Source organism: Phasianus colchicus, chromosome 3, assembly GCF_987193195.1.
Source record: "Phasianus colchicus chromosome 3, bPhaCol1.hap1.1, whole genome shotgun sequence".
In the NCBI taxonomy this organism is placed as follows: Eukaryota; Metazoa; Chordata; class Aves; order Galliformes; family Phasianidae; genus Phasianus; species Phasianus colchicus.
The window spans coordinates 44,246,554-44,259,520 of NC_143438.1; the positions used below are offsets into that span (position 1 = coordinate 44,246,554).

A 12,967-nucleotide genomic window follows, 5' to 3' on the forward strand; every position below is an offset into this window, starting at 1 on the left:
ACGCAGGAGCACAGCAGGTAGGTGTGAATAAAGAATGTGGTGAAGATGTCAAGAGATTTTTTTTTCAGGCAAACAGAAATGCATATGCACTCACCTTAGCTGGATTCAGCCTGATATCATAAAGTGGGAACAAAATTATCATAATAGTAGGTATAAGGGCCCTGGAAAAAGCGAGAGGACTCACAGAACTCCTGCAAAATATTACTGAAGGATATCTGAAGTGCCATTTTGCAAGAGTGGACAGCTGGAAGAGTAGTGTGGTTAGGATGGTACTTTACAGGTATTATAGTTAGAAAGGTTATTGCAAAAGTTATTGCAAAAAAGAAACAATCAAGGAAGAAATGCTTACCTGTATCCAAAGATCTAGGCTCAAAATGGAAAATTCCAAAAAGGAGAGATCTCCAGGAAAAGATCCTTCCCCACTGTTAGTCAGTCCTTAAATGGCATGTAGGAGAAGTACAGCCAGGCTCCACCCCTTCTGGTCACAAAGCTGAATTGCTTTCACCTGTGCTCCCATGGCTGTCTCAGTCCTTGCCTCAGGTGATCAGTCAGTTCATGACTCATGATCAGTTCAGGCCATGACTCAACAGTTCCCATACACAAAAGTAGTAATGTATTTTTCAGTTTCAAAAAGAGCAAAGGAGCAGAAACACAAACTTTGATATTTGACTTTCCAAATATTGTGAGTAACATCAAAGGGCAGTCAATAACAGTATTAAAAGGGACCAAACACAAACTTGTCAGAAGCAGGAGTCCCACTTGTTGAGGGAAGAGGTCTCTACCTAAATTGTGTGGAGGGTCCTAGATCACACTGAATAAGTATGAGCCAGTCTTTCATTTCTAGAAGAGGCCACTGCTTGACACCCCATGGATGTCTGGGGCTCTTGCATGAAGGTGTAACAACAGAGACCATAGAATCATGGAATGGCTTTGGTTGGAAGGGATCTCAAAGCCCACCCACCCCACCCCCTGCCATGGGCAGGGCTGCCCCCCAGCAGCTCAGTTGCCCATGGCCCCATCCAACCTGGCCTTGAGCACCTGCAGGGATGGGGCACCACAGCTTCTCTGGGTAATTTTGCCAGGGCCTCACCAATCTCTGAGTACAGAATTTCTTCCTAACATCTAACCTAAACTTCCCCTCTTTTAATTTAAAGCCACTTCCCCACGTCCTATCACTGTTAGATCATGGCAAAAGTTGGTCTCCCTGCTGCTTTCTTTACAAAATGATCAAGTGCAAATTTACTCTTGCTCTGTGTTGGAGTCAAAAAAGTTACACCCAACTTGTCCAAAAGAGCAGAGACTGAGTTTATACTGGTTTCCTGCAATCCATCTGGGCTTCCATGCTTGGTAAGGCAGTCTCCTTGTACTCAATGCAAGCCAACGTGAGCAGTACTGATGTCCAGGCATCTCAGAGCAGTGCTAAAATCATAGCTAACAAAAGAGAGACGGACAGAAACTGAAGTAAAAATTCTTCACACTGAGAGAGAAACTCCACAGCTGCTAGCAGGATTTGGAAGAGAATTTTCTCTGAAAAAAAAGATCTCTCTTTTGAGTGACCAGATAGCCAAGGAAAAAGTGACATGAGACTACCTCCCACAGCTGTCAATAGTCACACACCATTTAAAAAGCCACAACTTTTGTGTTGGGAAATGAAAAGCACTGAAAGCTACTGCGCAGTATTAAAGCCATCCCAGTTCAGTTATGAAAATGTATCCAAAGTCTATTTAATTAAAACTGGAACACTGTGGTCCTTCTTTACAGTGTAAAACAAAAACCCCAGATGTCAGGGAGAAATGATCCACGGACACAAGTCTTTACAAGCCTCTTCGTTATAGTGAGATCAGAGCGTGCTGTGTATATCTGTCATTTTCTCAGGGCTTTTTCTTCTCCTCCTCCTGTTTTTTGTCAATGGCCCTGACTTCCAGTCTGCTTTCTATTTACAGTTGCAGGAAGGGACAAAACCACACACCATTATGTTGGAGTGAGACAGAAATGGGGGTTGAAGTGTGAATGAAAATTAAATTGATGAATACTTCTTGCCAATATGCTGGTTCACAAGAAAAGAGGACATGTATAGGTTCATCAAATTCATAGTTTTGAAACAAAAGCCTTTATCACATACTGTGAAGTCCAGCATAAAGATATTGTATTCATAGAATTGGTTCTCTCTGCAGAGAAGGTAAAACATTTATACGGGGGGGGGGAGGGGAGGGAGCAGTTTGTTTGGGAATATTTTCCTCTCATCAAAGATAATGTGTTTTTCTTCAGTTTTGCACACTCTGTCCCATCACCTCTGTCGTAAATCAAACGAGATTCTTATTTTGTAACTCTTTCTCAGAAATCTTTTATCTGTAACCGTGCTCAGAAACTTCCAGCAACTTCCCCATTGAACTAACAGCTTCCTCCTTCCCACTAATGCATTGGTCAACACCTGGCTTCCTCCCAGGCATGGAACTACACCACTGATAGAGCCTGGACCGTTCAGGAAGATTCATCACAACAGCAGGGACTGGAGAGGATAGATGTGAATAAACAACTGAGATTTTCAATCCAGACCCAGTACTATTTAGGCTTCAAGAAAAAAAAAAACATTATTTGATATTAAAATAGAAGTTTGGCATGTGTTCTTCACTGCTCATCAGGTTGTTTGCTCAAGAGAGAAAGTGCTGCAGGAGATCATTTCACCATTTCACCAGGAGAAGGCTCAGAAAACCTGGAAGTCTTTGATGAAAATCTTTTAAATGGCATAGTCAATGTTCAGATTGAGTGTCTGTGGCAGTGAATGAGACTATATTAAAATGGCATGGGAAGCTTAATCTGTGATTGATCTCCCAACAATTATCCTGCTTTCGGAATCTCTCCATATCATTTAATGAGGTGATTTCAACGTTCTAATAAAATGTGGCAGGAGAATGTTTCCAGATGTCCAGTGCGTAAGGAAATAAATGCTTTTCTGCAACCATACTCTGTGTATTAAACCAACAGACATAATCTTCTGATTGAATTACTCTTCTGCCCCAATTACAGAGAAAGAAGGCATTGAAAGTCATGAAATTTTGAAAAATTCTTTCAAAGTATATCAGTTTTATACAAAACAAAATCCTCCTTCTCTGCTAATTTATTTGCATAAAACTCCATCATTTCACAAGTACTGAAATATCTCCATTTACAACATTTCTCTAAAATTTGTCACTTACTCTTCCATTAGAAATAAAAATGCTGTTACTCATGCCCCATGATTTAGTTCTGTATGTCTTATCACTGCAGAAGAGAGACCTACTTGTGTAAGGCCAGCCTTTAAGCTGCACTTGGAGAACAGAGGAAGAAATCATGATGTGATCAAAAAAGTTGAGGACATTGGGAACCACAGTGGGTCACATCACTTGTCCAACACACCCTGCAGCCAGCACTAGGTGGTCATCAGTGTTCCCAGACAGATGTGCAGCACTTCAGTGTGAACATTGATTTTATTATTTTTCATTCACAATGGTCTTCTGAAACCACTGGTCTGATTTCTCTACTTCAAAGAACTCATATCAGAGTGTTTATATGACATATCACCAGACCTGTACCTGCTGTTGCTCAGATACAGTGTGTATATATCAAGCAGCCAATGAACCATGATGGAGGATACCTGTGAGCAGCCCTGGCCTCATTCAGCCCCTTGTTGGGTAACCATGTGTTCTGATGCATGGGCCCAGCATTTCTCCCATGTTTGCCAAACCTGTCCCTTCAAACTGTTCCTCAGTCAAACACTTACAGCCATCTTTATGCTTCACAAAGTAATTTTATGCCAAATATCTCAGAGGGATTTTGGAGTGCTTACATACCTGTCTTGTACAAAGCAACCTGACACCTTAAAAGTCATGAGTGAAATTACTCCCCTCATTGTCTCTCCCTTACCTGCTCTGTGGGACAGTGACACATAACTGCTATAGTAGAGGACCCATGTCTCTATTTTCTGTCCACTTGAGACTGGATGGTTTGTCTCTGTCTGCATTCACCCATCAAGAGCAAATAAAAACTCAACTAATCCCTGACAGCTGAGGTCACAGCTAGTCTTGATTTCAGTGTGTGTAAACACAGTTCTCTTAGCTGGGAAAAAAGGGAGAAAGGGTGGCTCACTTAACCCTCTCTGCTCTGTAAATAGTCTTGTTAGCTTTCAGCTATCACAAAAGCATATTCCACATCACATATGGCAAATATTAACCAGATATTGACTGCAGTTCTATTCACACAACAGTCAGTAACACTTTCAGTCCTCTAGGTTAGCTATGTTTGGATGTGAAGGACTATATTGACCTTTGAAAGACTATGGAGGAGGAAGGGAATACTTGGAACAGTCAATATTTTACCTTGTGCAGATAGGTGGGTGCCACAGCTCAGAGCAGCAGCCCAGACTGGTTATTTTTTTCCATGCCTTTGAAGGTTGTATCAATTAAACAAGCTGAAGTGTGTGATGAAGTTTATTTTAGAAACAGTAAAAAGTGATGCCGAAAGCAAAATTTGAGGATAAAGTGTTTGTCATAACCAGGCAGCTTGAAATTATAGAATATATTTACCCAGGTCGCTCTCTTTATATGTTGCCAAAGGGTGTGAAGGCCAAGATGCAGATTAAACTTCCTTGTCTCTACCCTGCATATGATAAGGGTGATGTGACCCAGATGATAATAGACAAAGAACAATAGCATGGGTTTTGCCTACCAACAGACTTCATTTGGCTGCCTTTCTGATTATTAACTCCAGTGAGCACTTAACAAATGGGGATGTTGTGAAATCTGATCTTCTGAAGCTGAAGCCCCAGTCTTCTCTTTTGATGTATAATAGGTCTGCCAACCCATCTTAAGCTACCGCCTGCACCTTTTATTTCCAGAAAACAGAACTGACTATTCCTCATCCTTGCAGGTGTTTGTCAGCAGCCAAGCATTCCCTAAAAAAATTAGATATGTTATTTTTTCATAGAGCTTTTTCTGACATATTGCAGTCTGATGCTGTTAGCCATTGTTACTGTGCAATATGAGAACTGTACCATTTTCTCCATTAATTAACTTTGTCGGAGTCAGTGATTCATCAGGAGCATTTGTCTCTATCTAGGAGGGCAGAGGCGGAATGTTTAAAGGGCAAAGAAATATATCAATGAATTTTGTTTTTCACCCAAGATAAGATGGAGATCCACTCTCTTTCCTGCAACACTACCTTCACTTCTATGGCAAGCCTTGTCCCTGTGTATTTTTTGCATGAGTAGAGTGACACTGGCATCCACAGTAGGGATGAAGGAATTGTCTAATTCCTGTGAGGAAGTAAGCTTCTCTCTCAGCTCCGTCAGTAGTAATTATTAGGGAAAACTGTAAGTGCCATACTTCCATGGATATAATCCCAGGCTGCATGCAAAACTCACTCCCACCATATGCCCTCCAGTAATCTTAATTCTTACATTCCCTTTCAAATCTGTGAGGGCTCTCTGAAGATATCCACCATTTACAGCTTTATTCCAAAAGAAGATGACTTTGAGAGGCTGAAATTATCTTTAGTGTGGGTGATACCTTTCAAAAAAAAATAAAAGGCTGTCCTGCTTGAAGTACTTTCATCTTTCACTTGCTGTGTAAACATCCCAAACTTATACGCGCATCAGATCAAGTGGGTACCGTAGCATACACCATTCCTCTATTCCTAAATATGGTATCTACTCATAAGCTTCTCTAGGCACCAGCCTAACACATTACTTCTACTGAGTTTCTTCTGCTGTAATTCCCTGCTATAACCACAACCAGTTAGACTTGATAGAGAAGCAACCAGGAAGCATGTGGGCATGAAGACAGTAAAGGAAAAAATATATCAAACACAAAAGGAATTCAAAACAACTTTCAAAAAAAAAAAAAAAAAAGTAAAAATGGCTTAGCTTAAGGAAATTGTTTATTTTAATTTGTAGCTAATTTGAAGTGACAACGCAAAATCAGTTAACTTCAAAGTACAAGTGGAAAAAATTTAATATGTAGGGAACAAAACAAGGAATATGGCTGTCATTAGTGAGGAACACAAGAAACTGGAAGCAATCAATCTGAAATTGTTCATAAGATTGCAGAGCAATGCATAGCTGATATGTTAGATACTTTTCTCAACATTTTGGTCACGAGGGAGTTCACGAGCTTGCAACTTCAGAAGGAGACAATGATGAAAAGGAATAGCGTAGCAGAAACTATGATGAAAGAGGAAAAGTTTTATTAGCATGAAACTGCCCAGAGTCCTTTCCTTAACATAACAAGTACAATTAAAAGTCATTCCACTAATGAATTAAATACTTCCCGCATTCACAAAACAGTCTACTGTAAGGGAAACTGTGCACTGAATAAACATTCATCCCCAAAGATTTGCTTTATTAAAAGCTTTCTGTGAGAAGCTCTAAAGAATTTCAACAAAACAGTTCAGAAATCTTCAGGGATATCTTGTGCCATGCCTCAAACAAGACCCCAGGGCAAAAAAAATTAGAAAACATTAAGATTGATGAGATAAGAGTGATCCTGCAATTACACAACACCTCAGGAGAGGTACACCTTTCACAGAGCACAGCTGAAAATCTATCATCGGCATCAAAGAGAACTGTGTATAATAGCAAGCACAGAGAACTCCAAACAAAGCTGAGAGCCATACAGGAAAAGTGCTGGTGTGATAAAGCAGAGGAAATCCAGCTGCATGCTGATAAGCATGAAAGGCTTTTGCGAGTCAACGTGAAGAGGTCCCAGCCTGGTGACTGTGTTCCAATAGCAAGTAAATTGCTTGCTACCTTCAGCCCTGGTCAGATACCTTGAAGAAAAGGCTGAAGACTGTTGTTTGCCACAGCCTGTGTTTGTGCTGCAAACAAGTTGTTAAATATTTAACCAAGTCACTAAATACTCACCTCAAAGTCCCTAGTTCATTTTAGAGAGTTGTAAGAACTTTGATGTTACTACTGTGTATGCTTGCAGCCCAGAAGGCCAACTATATACTGGGCGGCATTAAAAAAGGGGTGTCCAGCAGGGAGACGGAGGTGATTGTCCCCCCCTACTCAGCTCTTGTGAGGCCCTATCTGCAGTACTGCATCCAGGCCGGGTGCCCCCAGCACGAGAAAGATACAGAGCTCTTGGAACAGGTGCAGAGGAGGGCCACTAAGATGATCAGAAGGCTGGAACATCTCTCCTATGAAGAAAGTTTGAAAGAACTGGGCTTGTTTAGCTTGGAGAAGAGAAAGCTCCAAGGAGACCTCATTGTGGCCTTCCAGTACTTAAAGGGGGAGCGTATAAACAGGAGGGGGAATGGCTGTTTACATGGATTGATAGTGTTAGGACATGGGGAAATGGTTAGACAAGGGATATTAAAGTTAGATATTAGGAGGAAGCTTTTCACACAGAGGGTGGTGACACATTGGAACAAGTTGCCCAAGGAGGTTGTGGATGCCCTTCCCTGGAGTTAATCAAGACTAGGCTGGATGTGGCTCTGGGCAGCCTGGTCTGGTGGTTGGCAACCCTGCACATAGCAGGGAGGTTGAAACTAGATGATCATTGTGGTCCTTTTCAACCCAGGCCGTTCTCTGATTCTGTGATTTGTTTCAACAAAATGGAAGACAAGCCTCAACATTCCACTGCTAAACTGCAAGGCCTCTGGCATTACTGCGAATGGATAATCAGAATTTATAGTACAGAGAGCCAAATAAAACCAATGCTTAACAGTCACCATTCTCAAAGCATCTTTTCCTTCTTCAACTCAAATGCTACAGTAGGAGTTCACTGTGCATGCAAGAAGTGAAAAATCAATACCTTTTCTTGCATGAAAGGACTTACATAATTACTATTACTCATTCTTTTTCTTAATTATTTTTCTATTTTATCTCTCGATTTTAACATGTCATGTTAAAATTGTGGTGATTCTTAAGATTTTAATCTAGCAGCAAAAAGCATTAAAATTCATTGGCTTGATAACTCAAAGTGAGAGTAAATTGAGGCTATTATGTAATGGAATAAGATACTATGGAAAGTGATAAATGTGTCATACATTTACATTTTTTAAATTGTTTCATAATATCTTCCTAAGAGAGATGTTGTAATTTAACTAAGGTTTGCTGAATTCAGTAATGGAATTACACAACAATATTCCTTGGTCTGTAAAAGCTTAAAAGAAAATACTTCATTGGTTATTAAAATTGTTTCCAAACTGAAATTTAAATGTTTTCAGTGAGAAAACCTGCTGCCCACACACAGCCTATGCAAGTGGCTCAGAATGGCTCTGAAGTAAAACTTTAATTGTGCATAAGCAAAGGCCCTCTGCGGTAGGGAGAAATGTGGTATAGTCAATCAGAGAACTCAGAGGTCAGGACTTTCAGCTACTAAACTCAAGCATGCATATATCTAGCATATATTTAATGTATACACACGGAAGTCTGCTTTGTTCTGTCACTTACTGGAAGCCCAAATGGGATATTCCTTTGATTCTGAGTCACCATTGCAAGGATAATCTCAACTTTATAAAATCATACCTCTTCACTCTACAGGAATTATTTCCATATGCTGTGGGATTCAAAATACAGCATCATATAACAGAGAGTCGTTTGAATACATACATTCTGCGGAAAACCTCAGTTCTATAAAAAGTTGTGTAATAAAAAGAAATTAAAGAGAAGTTTTGCGTACAGTTAACTGTTAGACATCTGAAATAAAAGCTTAAGATCTTCTGGCAACTTCAGACTGCTCTGATCAGGAATGGGAAAGCGTGCTGACTTTTTAAGGAGTATTCATATATGTGAGGCCAAATGGAGGAAGAAATTCGTTACCATGGGGATGGTGAGACTCCAGAACAGGCTGCCCAGAGAGGCTGTGGGTGCCCCCTCACTGGAAGCCTTCAAGGATGGATGCAGCTCCGAGCAACCTGGTCTAGTGGGTCATGTTCCTCCCTATGATCTTAAATGTACTTTCCAACCCAAACCATTCTATGATTCTATGATTCAACGGAAAAGAATCTTAACGATAATTTCCTCTGAGCATTCACAACAAAAAACAAGTAATATCTTGATATCATGATATTACAAGAACTAAAACATTTTGTTTGAAGAACAGTCCATATCTTAAAATGATGATTTTCCTCTGTTTAAAAATGTAAAGCCAATAAGATACCCGCCTACAGTTTTCATTTTGGATTCCTTCCTTTACGTCATTCTTTCAGATTACAAATGCTGTGCTGCTGTCTTGTAAGTTGAAGACACTGTTATTCAATGTACAAATGCTTACAGGTTGTCAAAACACCCTTTATTAAATTATTCACTTCTCACAAGTAAACTATAAAATTTGGATTCCTTATTTTTTTTTTCATTTTAGAACACAGATTGAAGCCCCTGGATTTCTATTTTTTTTTAAATTGACTATATACTTTTGAAAGAACAAAAGAAAGATGAAAGTGAAATGTTTTACTTTGACAGAGATACTGCGAATACTAATAACCTTCTGTCTCTGATGGATATCTAAGGATCATAACATTTCCATTTAACTACTACATCATACCCAGAACTTTTTTCAGAAACGCTGTTCTGATATATATATCTCCCACCAGATAAAACTGACCTGATTTCTCTACAGCTAGACATACAACTTTTAATTTAACTACAAAAAAAAAAAAAAAAAAAAAAAGCAAGTTCGGGACATCAGTCGCTGTGATACATCATATCTTGCTCAAAATAAAAGCTTCTTGATTATCAGAAATTCCACATTTTCTATTTGATTATATATATTTCTTGTTTAAAATTCAGCATTCATCCCATTTCCTATTTGCCTTACTGTTCCATTAGCTTAGATTTGAAGAGTTCTACCCTTTTAAATGTCATAGAATAACAGTAATATGTAAGTAACATCAAATACATTTTACAGATCAGTAAGCCAAGAAACCCAGGTACTTACGAGAAGTTTTTCATATAAGAAGTGGAGGTGATAGTTAAGATAGGACCAGATCCCAATCACAAAAATGTAAATACAGTGCAGAGGAACCAACTTCTGTTTTCAAATCCCTGTCCTCCACGCCAGTGAAAAATATACTGTATACAAGACCAGAGGCTAAACTGAGCATCTGCAGTCAGATTCAAATATCACTCAAACCAGAGAATTTCATATTTCCATCACAGATGACACATGCAATTTCTCTACATAGACTAAAATGACGCTGTATTCAAGAAGGATGGGATTTCTTTGGTCTTGTTTGTTGCTGAAGATGTCCTTTTCTGAAAAAATCACATTATTTTGACTTTTAATTAAAGAAAAAAAAATACCAAATAGTATTTAAAGTCAAAAACTGACAAGAACTAGGGAGGAAGTAGATGTTTGTATCAGAGAAGGACACCCTTCCTGAGTGAGTAAAGGGGCACCCACTGTGTGCTGAGGAGATCAAAGGGAGAGGAGGTACAGATGAAAAGATGACACGGTGGCTGAACTCCTGAGAACAGTTGTTTGCACACTTCACACATTTTGAAAACACATTTCATGACTTAAAACCAATCTGTGTACAAGTTTTCATAGAATCATAGAATCACACACCACCATGCTGCAAGAGCATGCCAGTGCATCTCAAAATGTCATCCCAGTGCCAGTGTTTCTATCAGAAGCATGCATTTACAAACACATACCTGCTTGTGTGCTTATAAACCTCATGTAATTCCAGAATTGCTTTCAGACCAATAATACCCAGGAAATGCACCAGCTCCAAGTAGCCTTTAATTTTGGCTAAATTTCAGGCCACTTTGAATACAAGTTTTATGACTAGAACCTTTTCCTACATTAGTTGCTAAACATATTTTCTCACAGGAAACTCAGGATTTTCATACTTGTTTGGTAGCCCTGTCACTGGCATTATTTCAGAGGTTACAGACAACATGGTGAAGACACCAAAAATACTACTGAATAAAGGCCTCACTAAGAATGGCAGGTTGTGCATGCAGGTAAACATTGCAACACAACAAGATTATATGACAGCAAAGATTTAAAAGTTCATTTCAACCTGAAGGCCTGTGAACTGAGAGGAACTATACTGAGTACATATACATCAGCCTTTGGTCCTTCAATACAAACCCAAATACAGGCAAAGCATCAGCAAGCAACACCAAATGCTTCTGTCTGCAGTTCTTTAAGCTACCCACTCTGAGTGCTTTGTCTTAATTCCCTGAATTTAACTCAAAATCAGATGCTGTACTCCAATTGTGAAATCAGGGTCATTAAATGACTCTGATTAACAGTAACTCTCTCTCTCATAAAGAGGAAGAAGAAGACATTTTGTAGAAATTCTGCAAGTGATCATAAAACCATGAGTTTGGAAAATACCTCTAAGGCTATCTAGTCCAAATGTTAGTCCACCACCACCATGCCCACTAATCCCATCCCTCAGTGCCACATCCACGCATTTCTTGAATAACTCCATGAACAGTGACTCCACACTACCCTCCTGGGCAGCCTGTTCCAATGCCTCACCACTCTTTCTGAGAACAAATTTTCCCTAACATCCAACCCGAACCTCCCCTGGTGCAACTTGATGTAATTCTCTCTCATCCTGTTACTGTTACCTGGGAGAAAAGGCTGACCCCCACCTCAGCACAACCTCCTTTCTGGTCACTGTAGAGAGATTAAGGTCTCCCCTGAGCCTCTTCTTCTCCACTGAACAATCCCAGCTCCCTTAGCCGCTCCTCATAAGACCTGTGCTCCAGACCCCTCACAGCTTCATTGCCCTTCTCTGGACATGCTCCAGGGCCTTGATGTTTTTCTTGCAGTGAGGTGCCCAAAACTGAGCACAGCACTTGAAGTATGGGCAGACAGTTAAAGAATGATAACAGGACAACAGAAGGGGCAGCAAACTGGCAGAAATAGATGGGAGCAAGTTGTTAAAAGTTCCTTAACCAGCATTGTCAGAAAAGCCAACACAGATCTAAATGTCAGCATTAAATCTTCTTAGACATGGCCAAATCTTAGGAAAGCTGGCTCAGGCTGAAGTTCCTGAATCTCCTACTCTTTTATTCATGACTTGAAGTAACGAAAACATTTTATACAGAAGCATGATTGTTATGTTGATGATGTCCCTCCAACTATTTACAGAAGCAGTGCCAAGATACCACAAGAAAGGCTGAGCATAAAGTATTTCCAGTACATCAAAAAGCAGGAAGTATGGTAAATCTTCCCACTAGAAAGGACTGATCTCATGAGATTCCCAGCTCAGCTCCTTAACTCTTGCTGTCCCAGTGGTTCAGAGAGTAAAAAACACCAGTTTACATTAATTCTGAGGTCTGGATGATCAAGAGCAAGCTAACAGTAAAATGGTGGAAATCGTAGATTTGTGGGAATTTGAGTCTGTTCACTGATTGAGAGTGAGGAAAGCTGAATTTCCAGCCATTTCAGTTCCGTTCTCAGTTTGGCCTGCTCTCTCACCAATTGCAGCTTGTGGTAATACATTCCTTGGAACTCAACAAAAGCATGCATTTTGCTGTGCTCTGCTGGGCTGTGTGCAAGGGGAAGAGGGCAGTGCAGGCCTGAAGTATGGGGAAACAAAACTGTACGTGAACTGCCTGATGTTTGTCCAGCAGGCAGCAGCAGCTGGAAATCACTTCCATATCTGCTCCTGGAGTTTCCAGGGAAAAAAAAAATGTCAGTGCTGTAGCATCATCTGCATAGGTCATGATAACTAGCACTGCCATCCAGGGCAGCATCCTGCCTGCAGCAGGGGTGAAAGGAAAGAGATGAAGGGCACATAGCCTATTTGCAGAACTGGCACCAAACAGGCTTAAGTCTTGCTCCTACACAGGATATAATGATCTACAGTAAGTCTATGGAAACAGTAAATAGACTGCTGTGAGGAATGATGCTTCATAGCAGTTTAGGTGACAGGCTGGTAGCTTAGCTACAACTCATGGCAACTCAGGAGCTTCCTGGTCCCCGTGAGATCTTCCTTTCCCTGACCCCCAACTACCTTGCAT

The 12,967-nt window shown here is 40.2% G+C and overlaps 1 long non-coding RNA gene across 1 annotated transcript in view; it reads right to left on the reverse strand.

The window, feature by feature from the left end:
* The window catches only part of LOC149918542 (uncharacterized), a 41,991-nt gene extending 41,576 nt beyond the window's left edge, over nt 1-415 (reverse strand). The window contains exon 1 of the long non-coding RNA XR_016465553.1: nt 350-415. This is a non-coding gene — a long non-coding RNA (uncharacterized LOC149918542). The remainder of the gene's footprint in view (nt 1-349) is intronic.
* Between the last annotated feature and the right edge of the window lie 12,552 nt (nt 416-12,967).